Here is a 14,726-nt window from a genome sequence, read left to right on the forward strand (position 1 = left end):
GACTACACCTGTGATCTACTTTCTTATTATGTTTTCTTTTCTTTGCATGTTGAGTAAAGAATAATATATTTTATATCTCAGAAAAGACAAACCGATACTGATAATATACAAGATTCTCACATGTCTGTGTACTGTATAGTAAGTCTATAAGAATAACACAAAACAACAGAAATCCCAGAGTGGTCCTGACCTGCTGCTTTACAATTTTTGTATGATATATTATTAAATGTACCTCCTGTTATGTAGAACAGTTGCTGTCTGATATCACAAGGCGAGGACTGTTCTGGGATTCCTGGTGTACAGTGGTATACATACATATGTGAATATTGTTCACTGTCATTATTGGCATATCAATGCTAAAAAATATATGATGTATTATTCTGGCTGTGTGTGCTACACTGAAAACAAGTAAAAATCAGATAGAAGAAGCAGGTGTCATAATGAGGGAGGCAACTGATGTATGTGTAGAAATTTGGTCTTTGTTTTTAACATCTTGAGGTTTTCTTGCTTTAAGATAACTTTCATAATCACCAGGCCGGGTATTTTTTTAATATGTTGTTTAGCTTTAAGGCGGTCGATTGGGAACCACTGGTCTATAGTATACATTTGTATTTATGCATAATACATAAATAATCAAACACAATGAAATAATGTAAATATAACATGAATAAATTAGAATAACATGTTTATTGATGTGTGATATATAATACACACACACACACATAGTAGTAATAAGCATAGTTATTATGAGACATGGCAAAAATATGTTTGTAGATCTATATATAAAATACAAGATAAACAAACAAACAGACAAAAACATCCAAACTTCATTTACAGTGTATTTCAGATGTATTTACAACCCTGTCCTCTAGAAACTACATTTAAGTACTACTAAACTGCTATCGCGAATACGTTCTTTAGGATTACGTTTATTTGTTTTGATTACATTTTGTGTCAACATAATGATAAATGATGTAGAGATGTATCATGCACATTTCCATGTATATTTTATTCTGGGGCTCTACTGGAATATCTTTGCATAATTTACATTTACAAAAAACATCCTTTATGCAGCCCCTCACTTCAGCCTCTGTCTGAAAAAGGCTGTTTTAGCACCTGTCTCTTTAAGGCCCCCCTCCTCTACGTAAACAAACCGTAGTAGAAGAATTTCACTTCTTTTTCTCGTTCCGATCTGAAATATGTGAGTGGACAACACAAACAACCCATGGAACAAACTTAGCGACTAAGGCTACGGAATGTAAAGTTGTTTGTGGGCATGTGCAAACAATCTGATGTCATCACAAGGAGCAAGTAGAGGTAACATTGGATATGAGGCATTGAAGCCCTGGCTTTTGACTTGCAGGCAGCATTTCACATGTGTTCACCTCAAGTTTTGGAACCTTGACCATGTTTAACATCTGACATCATAACAGTATATAAAAAAAGCATAATATGTCCTCCTTAACATATGTGGCAAGTGGCAAAAATGTTGATACGTGTAGTATCAACAGTAATATGTTGAAAAATTAATGACATTTAAACATTTATCTCTATTTAAAAAGAAGGAAGAGCAAATACAGATAGGACTGAGATTGAAACTTGATTTGGTATCTATGTAGGCTACTGTAGTTCTGTGTAATTCTATGGTTATGCTGTTATGAAACTACAGTGGCTGGCTGATGTCTCTGTGAACAATGAGACAGGAGGTTAACCTGTGACAGCAGCGTCACATGAAAGGGTCAGACAACGTTCAGGAGACCTGCATCATATGTGATTTTCCTATGACACCAACGTCATCTCCGTCTCAGAGTTTGTGCTCCTTTCATATTATTTTATGAGTTCCTGTTAGAATAAAGTATTTCAAAACGGGAGACCATGCAGCAGTGACTCATAGGGCATTACCACTACTCAGAATAAACAGACAGTCTTGATGGCTGTATACTAACAGGCACATTGTGCCGCTGTTACTCATGACACTGTAAAAATGTCTTGGCAAGTCATTCGGTATCTGTATTCACAGTGAAACTGCAAGAGTCCCACTTCCCTTTTTTCCCATTTGTGTTATACAGACCTTATATTTTTATAATAAGGGTGAAAAACACGGTCACATTTTTCACTTCAGGCTTGATCAATAAGCACATGTAGTGTAAAATTGAACCCAGAGACAAGCAACATGTACACATGCTATTAGTATTTAAAAACTCAAATTGGAATTAGTCAGTATTGCCATGACAATATGAAAATCATCACTCATTCATTCCACACTGTTTGGCGGTTTGGCTGAGCCAGCATCAGTATGGAAGACAACCAAATCTAATGATGGAAAGAAAGCCAAACAGTGACATGATTGGTATGTGGGCTGATTTCAACCAAAGGTTTTTTAAAACATGCAGGAAAAGCTTAGTGTTGTTACAAAAACAAATGTGACATCTTTTATTCTTACTCTGACGCAGACAGCAAGGTCTGCTCGACCTTGCTGTCAGCTCATATTGGTATCAGATATGGGTTGTGTCCTAGAATAGATTTGAATAATTATCCAAAAGAATCAGACAGAAGCAGTAAAGGCCTGCTGTGTCAACAGAGCCAGGGGCACTTATCAGTATTAAAATTGAATTTTTCTAAACACAAGTGAAAGTACAAGAGCCTCTCATAATGACTCATATATTTGTTCAAAAAACAACTGACCTGGTAGAGTAACAGTGTGGTCAGATTTAGGCAACTGAAACTACTTGATTAGGTTTGGGAAAACCAAAAATAGTTCAACATTGTAGGAAATACACTTATTTGCTTTCTTTTCGAGAGCTAGATGAGAGGATTGATACCACCTCAGTGCTTTAAAGAGGCTATAATCAATATTTTTATAACAGCATATCAAATTACAATGTGTAACGTGAGAGGCATTGCTTGTAGCGATGAACCAACAGAAAATTATCACCCGACTCTGCAGCTTGACTACACCTTATGAAGCTTTAATTTTGTTTAAGCTCATTGTATAGCTGTCCAGCCTGCAACCTTAGTGACTACTGTAGCTTGTGAACATAGTGGAGCATTTAGCAGCTAAAGAATGAATGAATGAACTTTATTTCTATAGCACCTTTCATGCACAGGATGCAGCTCTAAGTGCTTTACAGTTCAGCAGCAAAAACAAAAACACCCATAACACAAGTTTAAAAGCATACACATACATAAGGAAGAAATGAGAAATGAGTGTTACTATTTATAAACTAGTATTTACACAGTTACACAGTCATTAAATAGAAATGAGAGAGGATCATAAAAAATTAAAAACAGATAGTTGCTAGTTATCGGCTATATTAAAAATATGTTTTGAGTTGTCATTAAAAACTGTCCACTGAGTCAGCATGTCTAATATTTAAAGGTAGGGTGTTCAATATTTTTGGGGCATAGTGGCTACAAGCAGCATCCCCAAAGGTTTTAGTGGTGACCTTGGGAACAGTTAAAAGAGCAGCTGTAGAGGATCTTAGGGGACGTGGAGGATCATAAAACGATAGAGTCTGTGATGTAAGAGGTGGCGAGATCATTTAGTGTCTTAAAAACTAAGAGAGAGACTTTAAAATCAGTTCTAAAAGATACAAGGAGCCAGTGTGGGTCATGTAAAACAACAGTTATGTAATCTTTCATTCTAGTTTTTGTTAAAACCCTGGCAGCAGCATTCTGATAGTCTGTAGTTTTGCAATGGTAGGCCAGTATATAGAGCATTGCAGTAATCAAGACGACTAGAAATAAAAGCATGAACAAGCTTTTCAGCATCTTGCTGGCTCAGTAGAGGTCTCACCTTCACTATATTGCGTAAATGATAAAAGGCAGTTTTGGTCAATGAATTAAAATAGGCTTTAAAATTGACGTCAGAATCGACAATGGCACTGAGGTTTCTTACTTGTGGTCATGTCTGTGATGCCAGATGTCCCAGTTTAGCAAGAACAGGTTCCCTCTTATTTCTTGGGCCAACTAGAAGGATCTCAGTCTTGTATTCATTTAGCTTTAGGAAGTTCTTGCTCATCCATTCATTAATGGCTGACACACAATCAGTTAGACTGGACAGAGTACTTGGGTCATCTGGCCTCACAGACACATACAGTTGTGTGTCATCTGCATAGCTGTCATGCCATGCTGACGGATTATGGATCCTAGTAGCAGCATGTTGACTGAGAACAGCAAAGGTCCTCACTGTCTTGGGCCACACCAAGTCAATGTTTGCTGTTTCTGTGACCCCCGATTCTGACAGAATTCCCTTCCAGTAATATATGATCAAAACTAGCTTAGAATTGTACCAGAGAGACCAACCCATTTCTCAAAACAGCTAAGTAAAAGATTGTGGTCAATAGTGTTGAGGAGAATGAGTACAGATATATTTCCTCAATAAGTATTTAATCTGAGATTATTTAAAACATTGACAAGAGCTGTCTCTATACTATGATTCGCTCTGAAGCCAGATGGAAAATTTTCAAGAATGCCATTCTCAGAAAGATGTTCTCAGAAAGAGCCAGATATTTCCCTCAGGAGTTGGTAGAGAGCAAAAACAGAGCTAAACGATAGTGAATTTTGGACTTTCATTCACCATATGGACAGAGACACAACTCCAAATGAATGTTGCTCTGTAACTGCTGGATGTGGAAATGAGCAACTGTTTGCTAACAAGTTCAATTTATCAACTTAAAAGTTGATAAGTCAAAGTTGTGTTCACAACTTGTTTCTGCTGGCCAGAAAATTATTAAAGGTTTAATTATTGAAGGTTTAACATGGAGCTACAGCCAGAAGGTGATTAGCTGAGCTTAGCATAAAGACTGGAAGTATGGGGAAACAATTAGCCAAAAATACACCTACCAACATCTCTAGTTTACTCTTTAACACTTATGTGTTTAATCTGTATACAAGCAGTAATGTAAAAATGACAATTTGTGGTTTTAGGGAAAAGTTATGTGTTGAAACTGTTTCTTGACAAACTGGCTCCTGACTCTTGCTCTGAACTTGACGCACATCATGACGGTAGTAGGGGAGAGCCGCCACAATTTTGACATTTTTCACTTTTCACGTTTTTTCTTACTTACATGTGTAATATTTCCAGACAAACAACCTACATGTGTCTGCTATCAAAGTTTTTCAATAGAGAAAACAATTGGTGAGGAATTAAACTGAAAGTGGACGCTGCCTGATGTTACAACTGAAGCACATGTGAGTCTCAATTGTAACAGCATGAGCTGCGGTTGTAACATGGCTAAAAAACAGCATTAGACAAACAGTTTTCATGGCAAATCAACATTATTTCAGTCAAACAACATTGATTTCATACCAAGGATGTGATCAGATAATGTATGAACATAATACTATTAAAACTTACTGGATATACTAGTTTCCTTCAATGTTGGCAAGAACATTGATCACACCCACATAGTTTTGATCTAGAATATAATTGAATGACATCTGACTGAACAAAGAGTATTGGCCAATACAGTGCATGCTTTTTTGGGAGGCCTGTGCGTATCTGCACAGCCCTGGAGAGTCAAAAATGTAGCAATGTAGCAACAACCCAAGTCACTAGGCTTTACATAGCCACACAGTCCATTTATATTTGCAAGTTTTATTGACCAAAAGACAGACATACAAGGCCATGGTATGAAAAACTTCTTGTCAGCATTTAAATATTACATTAAACCATACAAAAATGGATGCATACAGTGCATAAACAATATTTCATCCAGAAATGAAGCTGCTCTTGTGAGCTGGTTAATTACTTTTTTTCCCAAGGTAAGACTACAACCTCTCAATGGCTTAAAGAATCCAAAAAAATAAAATGTGTGCCATTTTAATTGTATTTGATGAATCTGATTTGATTTTTTCCATGGACCCCATTTCCTGCTGTAGGTTTATCAAGTTAACAATAGTGACAAGCAGATTTTCCCTTTCTCTGTGCACCCCTCATGGGTCCACTCTTTACAGCTCCAGCATCACAACCACACTTCTCCAGGCTTCAATGAAACAAAGTCCTCCCCACAAACCTGGCATTCTGCGTTTCTCTTCTCCCAGGTAGCTGCTGTTTGCTTTTTCTTTGGGAGCTTGGAGCTGTGTGGTGCAACTTGCTTTTCTCTCTCCTCTTCCAAGGCCAGTTTTGTTGGTGTGTCTGTTATATAGCTATCTGTTATATAGCTTTATAGCTGTTGTCCTCCTCTTTCTCCCCTCGGTGGTGGCTTTTCTGGGTCCAGCCTTTGGGTAAGGGCGAACAGCAGCAGGATTGAAACACTCTGTACTTCCAGCTGCTGTGGATGGTCCTCCAGCTGCCCCCTCCTGAAATGGAAGGGGCAACCTTGAACGCCAGGAGAGGCAGGAGAGCCAGTGGGACGAGCAGAACTTGGGCCATGTGCAGGAGAGACAGCACTCACATTATTATTATTATTATTATTATTAAGTTCTCTCATATCTTATTTATATTATTTACCTGGATTGTTCTTCATCCAGCTGTCAATGGCGGTGTTGACATACCTCTTCAAAGGCCTGTACACACTCCTGTCCAGGAGTTGGAGTTTGTGGGAGTTATGAGGAGGGAAACAAAATGACTCTGTGTTCCCTGTAGAAGTCAGTCCCCTGGATGGACAAGCATGAGGCATGGTTGTCAAGAAGAAGGATCACCTAAGGATGTGCCTCACAAAGTGCTGGAGAAACACAATGAAATCATCCTTCTGTATCCAGCCTGGTCCACTGGCTGTGCCAATGCAGCCAGTGGGTCCGCCATTAATCATGAAGAACTGGAACTTCTTTCTGGGAAAGATGAATTGGGGAGGTACACTGTTACTTTGTGAATTAACTGCAAAGGCCATGGTGATGGGGTGCCCCTCTCTTTGCCCCTATTTGTTTCACCACCTTGGTGGACAGTTTTGTTTGGTGTCTGGACTGTCGTTCCCAGGCATCAGCCAGGTTGAGGAAGGCTTGGACGTTGAATTGGTTGAAGCTGGTGGCACAGGAAAGGCTAGCAGCCTGTGGACACTGTATTGACAAACATTGGTGCCTCTTCATAAATCCAATAAACCAGTCCTTCTCTGCCATTTCTTTCTCTTGCCATGCCTCTGGGTATTTGGTTTTCCAGGTGGTATGCAAGTCTGCAGACCTGAAAAATGTAAGGTTACATTTCCTTCTAATTTATCATATTTAATTGTAGTTCTTTTTCCACGACTTTTCACATAACATTTTATCTTATAAAGTCAAGTTTCTGATTTATTTTAATGATAAATTTAAGACCATGAATTTCTCATGTTACTTACCATTTATGTAACTATGAATTCAATATTGTGAAATACAAAACTCTATTTTAATGTATGATGACCAAGCTACTGTTGTTTCAATCTATCTTCACGTCCTTGTGGCATAATCCAAAGTAAGGTCCAGCTGCCCTCATAAAATTAGTCATTAGTTTCTTCTCCTGCTCCTGTGAAAAGATTCTAAAGTGGCTCTTATACCCTGACTTTGAAAGCTCCTGGCTACCCTTCTCCTCCAGGCTCGTCCTTGTCTTACAATACCTGTACAGAGTGACATGACATATGCAATGTGCTTTTGCCACACTTCGTACAGATCCTGTCTGATGACTTATTCTGATGCTTTGTCTAGCACATCCCTAGGAACTAACCCTATCTTCCTCTCCCTATTTGGTGGCATTTAGGAAAAGTTTACAAAGGGGAGAATAATCAGGCTGTGCTATCTAGGTAGTTAAAACGTAATGTGTTACAAATGAGCCGTTGGTCGCACCCATGCTTTGCTGTTCTTTACAGACCAGAACTAGCATGCATGACATGTAAAAACTATGCTAACTGACAAAGAAAAGATACATGCAGAGAACCATGTGAATATTAGCTCCACAACATACAAACGCAAGCTTATACTCCAATTATATACTCTATATATTATATACTATATAATACAATATACTATAATTTTCACTTACTTTGTGCTAAACTGGTTTTCCAGCCACCATTCCCTGCAGAGTGGACGAATCCTGTTGATATTTTTTTCAGGGATGTTTAGTACTGCACTGACCACATGCTGATGTGATGAGGTCATGATGGCATTTATGTAGCAAGAGAAAACGTGCGAGTTACAACAGTTACATTTAAGGCAACTCTCCCCTACTGAACCTCTGATCTCACTCTTGGAACAAAAGCAAATGATTTCCCAAAATGTCAAATTATTCCTTTAATGGGTTAAAGAAACCAGAGTTGACTGTATAGAAGATGGACGCAAACCCTGTTTCCTGGTGTTGCCATTACATGCTTTGTACAACCAACCATCCACCCTACCGTATCACATTCCTATAACTTTTGTTGGCAGAACAACATCATGCTATTTCCACCTTTGCTTCTGATGGAGGTCAGTCATCATGACTGCGAAAGCAGGTTTGTCAGGAAAACATAAATATAGATGATTGTAAACAAAGAAGACAGTCTCATAATTCCATTTGTTTCCCCACGCTTCCACTTGTGTCAGCATTTCTCTGGTTAAATTAAGCTTTTCTAATCACCTTCGCTGATTACAGAAACCGTGTTTCTCGTAAATATGACGTGTAATTATTCGGTTACACAGTCAATGAATGTGTTAGTTTCTCTGGAAAACCCACAGTCCTCATTGTGGACAGTTTCTAGTGGAACTGCTTTTGACCAAAGAAAAAGTTTCTGTGAAACTGTTGACAGTGTATTCTGTGGATTATCCTGAGTATCTGGGACATGGTTTGTGAGAAAAGTAAGCACCACAAGCAAAATTCCACCCACCTCCACTGCATTGAAAGCAGGCAGAAATCTCTAGGATGGATATCAAAAAACCTGGTTTTAAATTAAACCATGGCCAGATACCACTAGAAAGAAGTTTTTGACCCTTTAAATTTCCAGCGCACAGTTTCAATAAAAATAAAGTTGATTAACTATAAAGAAGAGTTTTGTGACAATCTTATTCTCAATATCTGATAAAATAATTTGTCAAGGGGATTTATCAGCATCTCTCTTTCTCTGAAAAGGGAAGTTGTTTGACAGACTAACCAGCACTACAACAGTTTCCTGTTGCAGCCTTGTGTTCAGTTGCACTTTGTTATTCCAAGTCACATTTACATTAGTTACAACTCCATCATGTCTGGTACATCTGCAGCTACAGTGTGTGAAGGGATAATAAAAGAATTACCAGGTTCAGACCTGATCTTGGCAGGCAAATCTTGTAAAGATTGCCTAATGGGGGTTAGAGGGGCTGGAGAGGAGGGGGTGGGTGGTGATGTTGGCCAAATGGAACCACTGGAGCACAACAGAGCTCACACCAAGAGACCCAGGAATCTGAGAGGCCGGCCCACCCACCCCTCCCCTCCCCCACCATGCAAACACAGACATTAGTGGAGAAACAGCACCTCGAGCACACATGCATGAACGGACATGGCTGCTCACACACAAACACAGACTAATAAAACAACATATGCTCTTGTTTCTACTACCTGGCGCAGCAGGTGGGACGCCCCTCCCTACTGAGTAGTGCAAGAGGAGGGAAAGGAAGGAGGAGAGGAGCCCCCCACCCCCACCCCCCGCTATTGTTAGACACACAACGAGGAAGTGAACACTGTGGTTAGACAGATATATGAGACTGGTATTCTCATCTTTGTCCACTGGTGAAAGGATGTGTATAAGGCACTAAGATTCTCTCTAGATTCATTGTAGAATTGGTTGAAATTACAGGTCAAATACACGCTACATGCTACTATTATATATGAGTGTGTATATATATACATTATTATTATTATTATTGTTAGAGGTGGAATCATGGTCTCAGTAGTGTGTCATAATGATCTAAATTGTTTACCCTCACAAGGACAAAATTCTGGGGGAAAAAATATACAATAATTGTTGGAAGAAAAGGCACATTTAAAATACTTTTTGAAAGAGCCAGCAGTTCAAAATATTATATTTGGCATAATTTTTAGCCATGCTAGTGGTACGGCTCTATGCATGGCAATGTCAGTGGTTCGGTTGGTCCAGCATTTTGGGCCAGACTGAAATATCTCGACAAATACTGGATGGATTGCAATGAACATTTTGTACAGAAGAGGATGAATGATGATGGATCATCTAATGGATATATTGCCAGGCAATTTGGTACAGACATTCATGTTCCCCTCAGGATGAAGTGTGATCATTTTGTTGATTGTAAGATTGAGATTTCACTTTGTACTTTGGTTTGTGTCTGAACTACTTGCACGACTAATAACATTCTATCACCTGTAGGCTACTTGTATTTGGGGCAAAATAGCAAAGTCACGCTAAACTAAGATAAAGTTGTAATAGTGAACACAGTAAGTGGTGAATATGGTAAATTTAACCTACTAAACAACATGTTAACAGTGTCAATGTGAGCATGCTAATGCTAGCTTTTAGCTCACAGCACTGGCTGAACTCCTCAGTGTCACTGAGCTGTTCGAATGGCTGTAGACTCCCAGATTTATGCTTATTACCTGCAGTCTCGTCATAGATACCTACAATGTGGACTTTTAATTTATAGCTCAGTGTCAGATTTCTTTGTTGAAAGCATTGCCACAACACTGTATGGTCCATGATCAGGCTGTTTCATGCTGTGTTTACATTCTTTCATTTACTTTGTTTATTTCATTTACTTTTGTGAACGCACTGTATTTTAACCCTCATACCACCAGCTGTGCGATCATACGTCTTGAGTTGTTTGATGATCTAAACGCTCACAACTAAACATCAGACAGATTAGGTTCCCCTCTGACATGGCTATCATTTTTTTCCACGATGTTAAAAAAAAAAAAATCCCTTTTCAAATAGCATCCAAGCTTACAGTTCTCAACACTGGAGGCTAAGTTGGATTCCAGCGTCCTATCTGTTTTTCTAAAATATCACTATGTGAATGTCACGCTCTAAGACATTTCAGCCGAACTCAAGTCAACACACCAGCTAATTAGAGCCCAGCAGTTAGCGCCTCACTTCTCCTGCTGTGTTGCTTAAAGAATAAAATAAAATATGTCCTTACAGCTGTACTTAAGCAGTTCTTATCAAATAAACAAAATGTGAAAACACCCATAATCTTCTTATTTATCACAAATGTCATAACAGACTGTCTAATGAATATGCCACTCATACAGCTCAATGACTTCAGAGGCGGTTTTCGCTGCCGGAGGACACATAGAAACACATTTACTGTACCTAAGAGGCAATTTATTCCAATGACCTTTTTACAGATCTATTTCCCGGTGCTCTCTCTCTGGATGAGGGCAAGTGGCAGAGCGGGAGCTGCAGCTCGAGCAGTGGTCTGTTGTGATTACCTCGTGTGTGGCTCTGCCCTTCTGCTGGCAATAATTGCCTTTTGCGAAAACTGCATTAATCATGTTGTGACAATACATAAAGCCTTTATTGGAATAAGCATACAAAAGAGAAACAGTCAGTGTGAATGGACAGGGGTGGGGGCGCTGCGGGGGCGGGAAGAACAGGGAACAAGAAGCAATGAGTAATATGAAACCTGGACGTATACAGTGCGAGGGAGGAAAATAAGAAAATGAGTAGGCTTGATAGAAAGAAAGAGACAAACAGGCAGAGAGATAGTGAATCAGTGCTAGCCCCTGTTGTTGTCTTTGTTCTAGGAGTTGAACATAAACAAATTACATTCAATCCGTCCCTCCTACCTTTGCATAAAAACTGTGTGGTCATTACATAAAGACACAATAATATTCACTTGATAGCATTTGCTGGTTCAAGGCTGCAGAAGATTAGTATGTTGGATCAGTGAGTCACCGATATAGATGGAGCACAGCGCACATGATCAATAACCAAGAGTAACCGTTTCATTGGTTAACTGTCAGAACACATTTTCTGTCTCACTCGGACCAGCAAGTAATTCTCAGACAAGCAGATGAGGTAAAATAAGCAGTCTGAAGGGTTGTCACGTTATTACATCCAGCCGTGTCTAACAGCACTTGACAGCATTCAGCGGAGCAGTGCACAAATGAATGATGTGTTGTCCTTTGGCATCTAGGAAAAGACATTTTATCCCTGGATCAAACTCTCACTGACATAATACAAAAACGTGTTGTTCTGTTGCCTTTACAGTAGCGCTATCTGAAATCTGCAGTGGTGGAAGAAGTATTCAGATCACTTGCTAGCAAGAAAAGCATAACAATATCAACACCAGACTATAAACACTATAATACACTATTCAAAATTGTTCTATAATAAACATACAAGAGGAGGCCTTTGAGTATTATATTACTGAATAATTATTAATGACATTACTTTAATGTTGTAGTTGGTTTAGGTGGATCTAATTTTAAAGGAATGGTTTTATTTTGGAGATACACTTGTTTGTGGTATCAATTTTCTCATCTAACTGTAGGCAATTAAATGAATAAGTATTTCCCAAAATGTCAAACTACTCATTTAACTGCTTTATATACTGCTGAGTAGTTTAATCTTTAACAATGCATCATATTTTATAAACTGATTATAAATTGTCTGTATGCAAAATGCTAATCTGAAAAGTAACTAGTAGCTATAGCTGTGAAATAAATGTAGCGTTGTGTATAAATGTGAGTATAAAGGAATTCCCTACTTGAGTAAATGTACTTAGTTCCATCACTGGAAATCTGCACCCAAAGTCCAGCTGTATTTAACAATGTAAGCCTGAGTCAAGCTACAGTACGTACTCGTCACTGCTGACAACAACAGCTCCTTCAAAAATAAATGGAGGAGACTGCGGCTGCAGATCAAAAACATACAGCGTCCTCCCGAAAGAGAGAAAACACAATGGTCAAGTGAATCGAGCATTAGAAAGAGGCTGCGAGTCTAGCTGACTTTAGGGGCCCAAAAATAGGACACATTCCTCTGCAGCGGAGGGTGTGTGTGTATGTCAACAGGAATACATACCAAGCTCCTGCTGAGGGGGCTTGACTTTCTCCACACAGGGAGGGAGGCCAAAACAAAAGGACTAGCTGGTGCGTGCTGGCTCAGGAGCTGGATGGAGGTGGTTTGATTTCCATCTTGCTGTAAAGAACAAGGTATCATGTCTTTAACACACACGTCAGTGGAGTGTATCATAGCTTTTGCATTAAAAGATAAGCCACATTTTTATCTTGTAGTTATGACCAACGCAATGGAGATCAGAGATAATAAATAATAGTAAATCACAGATACAGAATATACTCTTTGTATGATTTTTGTATTAAAAAAAAAAAAAATTTTCATCTGAAAAGGTGTGGACCATGTAGACTCATCCATGGCATGTTTTTACAGTAAAGATGTTACCCCTACCTTGCCCAAATAACAGAGGCTTTCAGTAATCTTAAAGTGAGACACTGTAGCGTTTGCTGAACAGCAGCCACATATTTAGTAATTACAAGATCAATGCTTATTAAATTTCCCTTTATTTTTCTTGATTTTCCAGAGTTAGTTGCTTTTCAAATGTCATTAGCGCGAGTGGAATGAGACCACAAGCCTCCAGGAGCAGCGCCGTCTTATGAGGCAGTTTTGTCACAGTGGCCACAGTTGGTACTGCAGCTCATGTGACACCAACTGACCCAAAAAGACTAGTACAAAACCATAGTAAAAGAAATAGCTGGAAAACGCTGCCAGAAACACCCCAACATGACTTATAAAATGTGAAAATAGTCTCAAAAAGACAAATCAGTAAAACTGTGTTATAAAAAATAAAACTATGTCCATAATATGTGCAGAGAAAGACAGCAGGAAGTCATCTGGCTCAGCCAAAGAAGGACCGCCAGGTATCCAGTTCTCATAATCCATCCATAAACAGGACCGCAAGCAGGGAACGACAAAAATGTCTCCTGGTGAAGTGTGTTTACTTCCTGTTCAACTTTTTTAACCTTTGCAATGTTTGTCTGTGACATGCTAAAAAGGTAGGGAAATAGTAGTATTACTGCAGGAGAAATATACAGACAGACTCTATATCGTTATTAGGTTTGTTAACATTTGCCACCATTAGTTACTGCTCATATCAGGCCCAGTAAGGCTGAGCAGAAAATCCCCTGAATGTACTGAATTGGGTAAAAGTTTGTTTTATTGATTATGAGTTCAACTTCTCATTTGTAAGGGGAAGTATATGTTATTTTTAAAGTTACATCCACTAACATCACTGAATCACTGAATATTGTTTTAACCAAAAATGGACATGGCAACATATTTATACTCATATATGGCCATGTTTAATAACAAAATCTGTTTTCTCACAGAATACTACATATTGAAATACTGAAATAACCTGTTCATGTTTCATCAAGTTTGGGAAATCACTGCGGTGGCTGAATCATATGTAGTTTACTTAACATGCTGTTAACTTTATATTCAACATCAACACACCTAGTCAGCTGTGTTAGGGAAAGATCATGGTTTGGCCAAGATTCGAAAAAATAAACAATCTGATCTCGTGCGTCAAGCCAGACTTTTTAAAACATTTTACCAAAACCACAATCTTTCCCAAACTCTAACTGCCTAAACATAACCATAAAGACAGTCATTATGCTTTAGCTGCCATGAGCAGATATTGTTAGGAAGACAAAATAAATGGACAGTGAATATTTTACAGATCCGTTCAGTGTGAACATATTGAGGCTTTGCGGATGAGTTTATTAAAAAAAAAAAAAAAAAAAAAAAAAAAAATTTCATGCTGTTACTTTAAAAATGTTTTTGTAACTTTGTTGTTTTTTTTGTTCCATTTGTGTCTGT

The 14,726-nt window shown here is 38.5% G+C and overlaps 2 long non-coding RNA genes across 5 annotated transcripts in view; both read right to left on the reverse strand.

Moving 5' to 3' along the window:
• Nucleotides 1-14,726, reverse strand: part of LOC137198013 (uncharacterized) — a 124,247-nt gene that overhangs the window by 82,445 nt on the left and 27,076 nt on the right. For all 4 annotated transcript variants that reach the window (XR_010931564.1, XR_010931563.1, XR_010931562.1 and 1 more), the window contains one exon: nt 12,912-13,028. This is a non-coding gene — a long non-coding RNA (uncharacterized lncRNA). The remainder of the gene's footprint in view (nt 1-12,911; nt 13,029-14,726) is intronic.
• On the reverse strand, nt 442-9,248 carry LOC137198014 (uncharacterized). The gene is made up of 3 exons (XR_010931565.1): nt 7,952-9,248; nt 6,455-7,120; nt 442-6,366 (listed from the first exon to the last, which is right to left on the reverse strand). It is a non-coding gene; the product is annotated as an uncharacterized lncRNA (long non-coding RNA).

Source organism: Thunnus thynnus, chromosome 15 (assembly GCF_963924715.1).
Source record: "Thunnus thynnus chromosome 15, fThuThy2.1, whole genome shotgun sequence".
Lineage (NCBI taxonomy): Eukaryota > Metazoa > Chordata > Actinopteri > Scombriformes > Scombridae > Thunnus > Thunnus thynnus.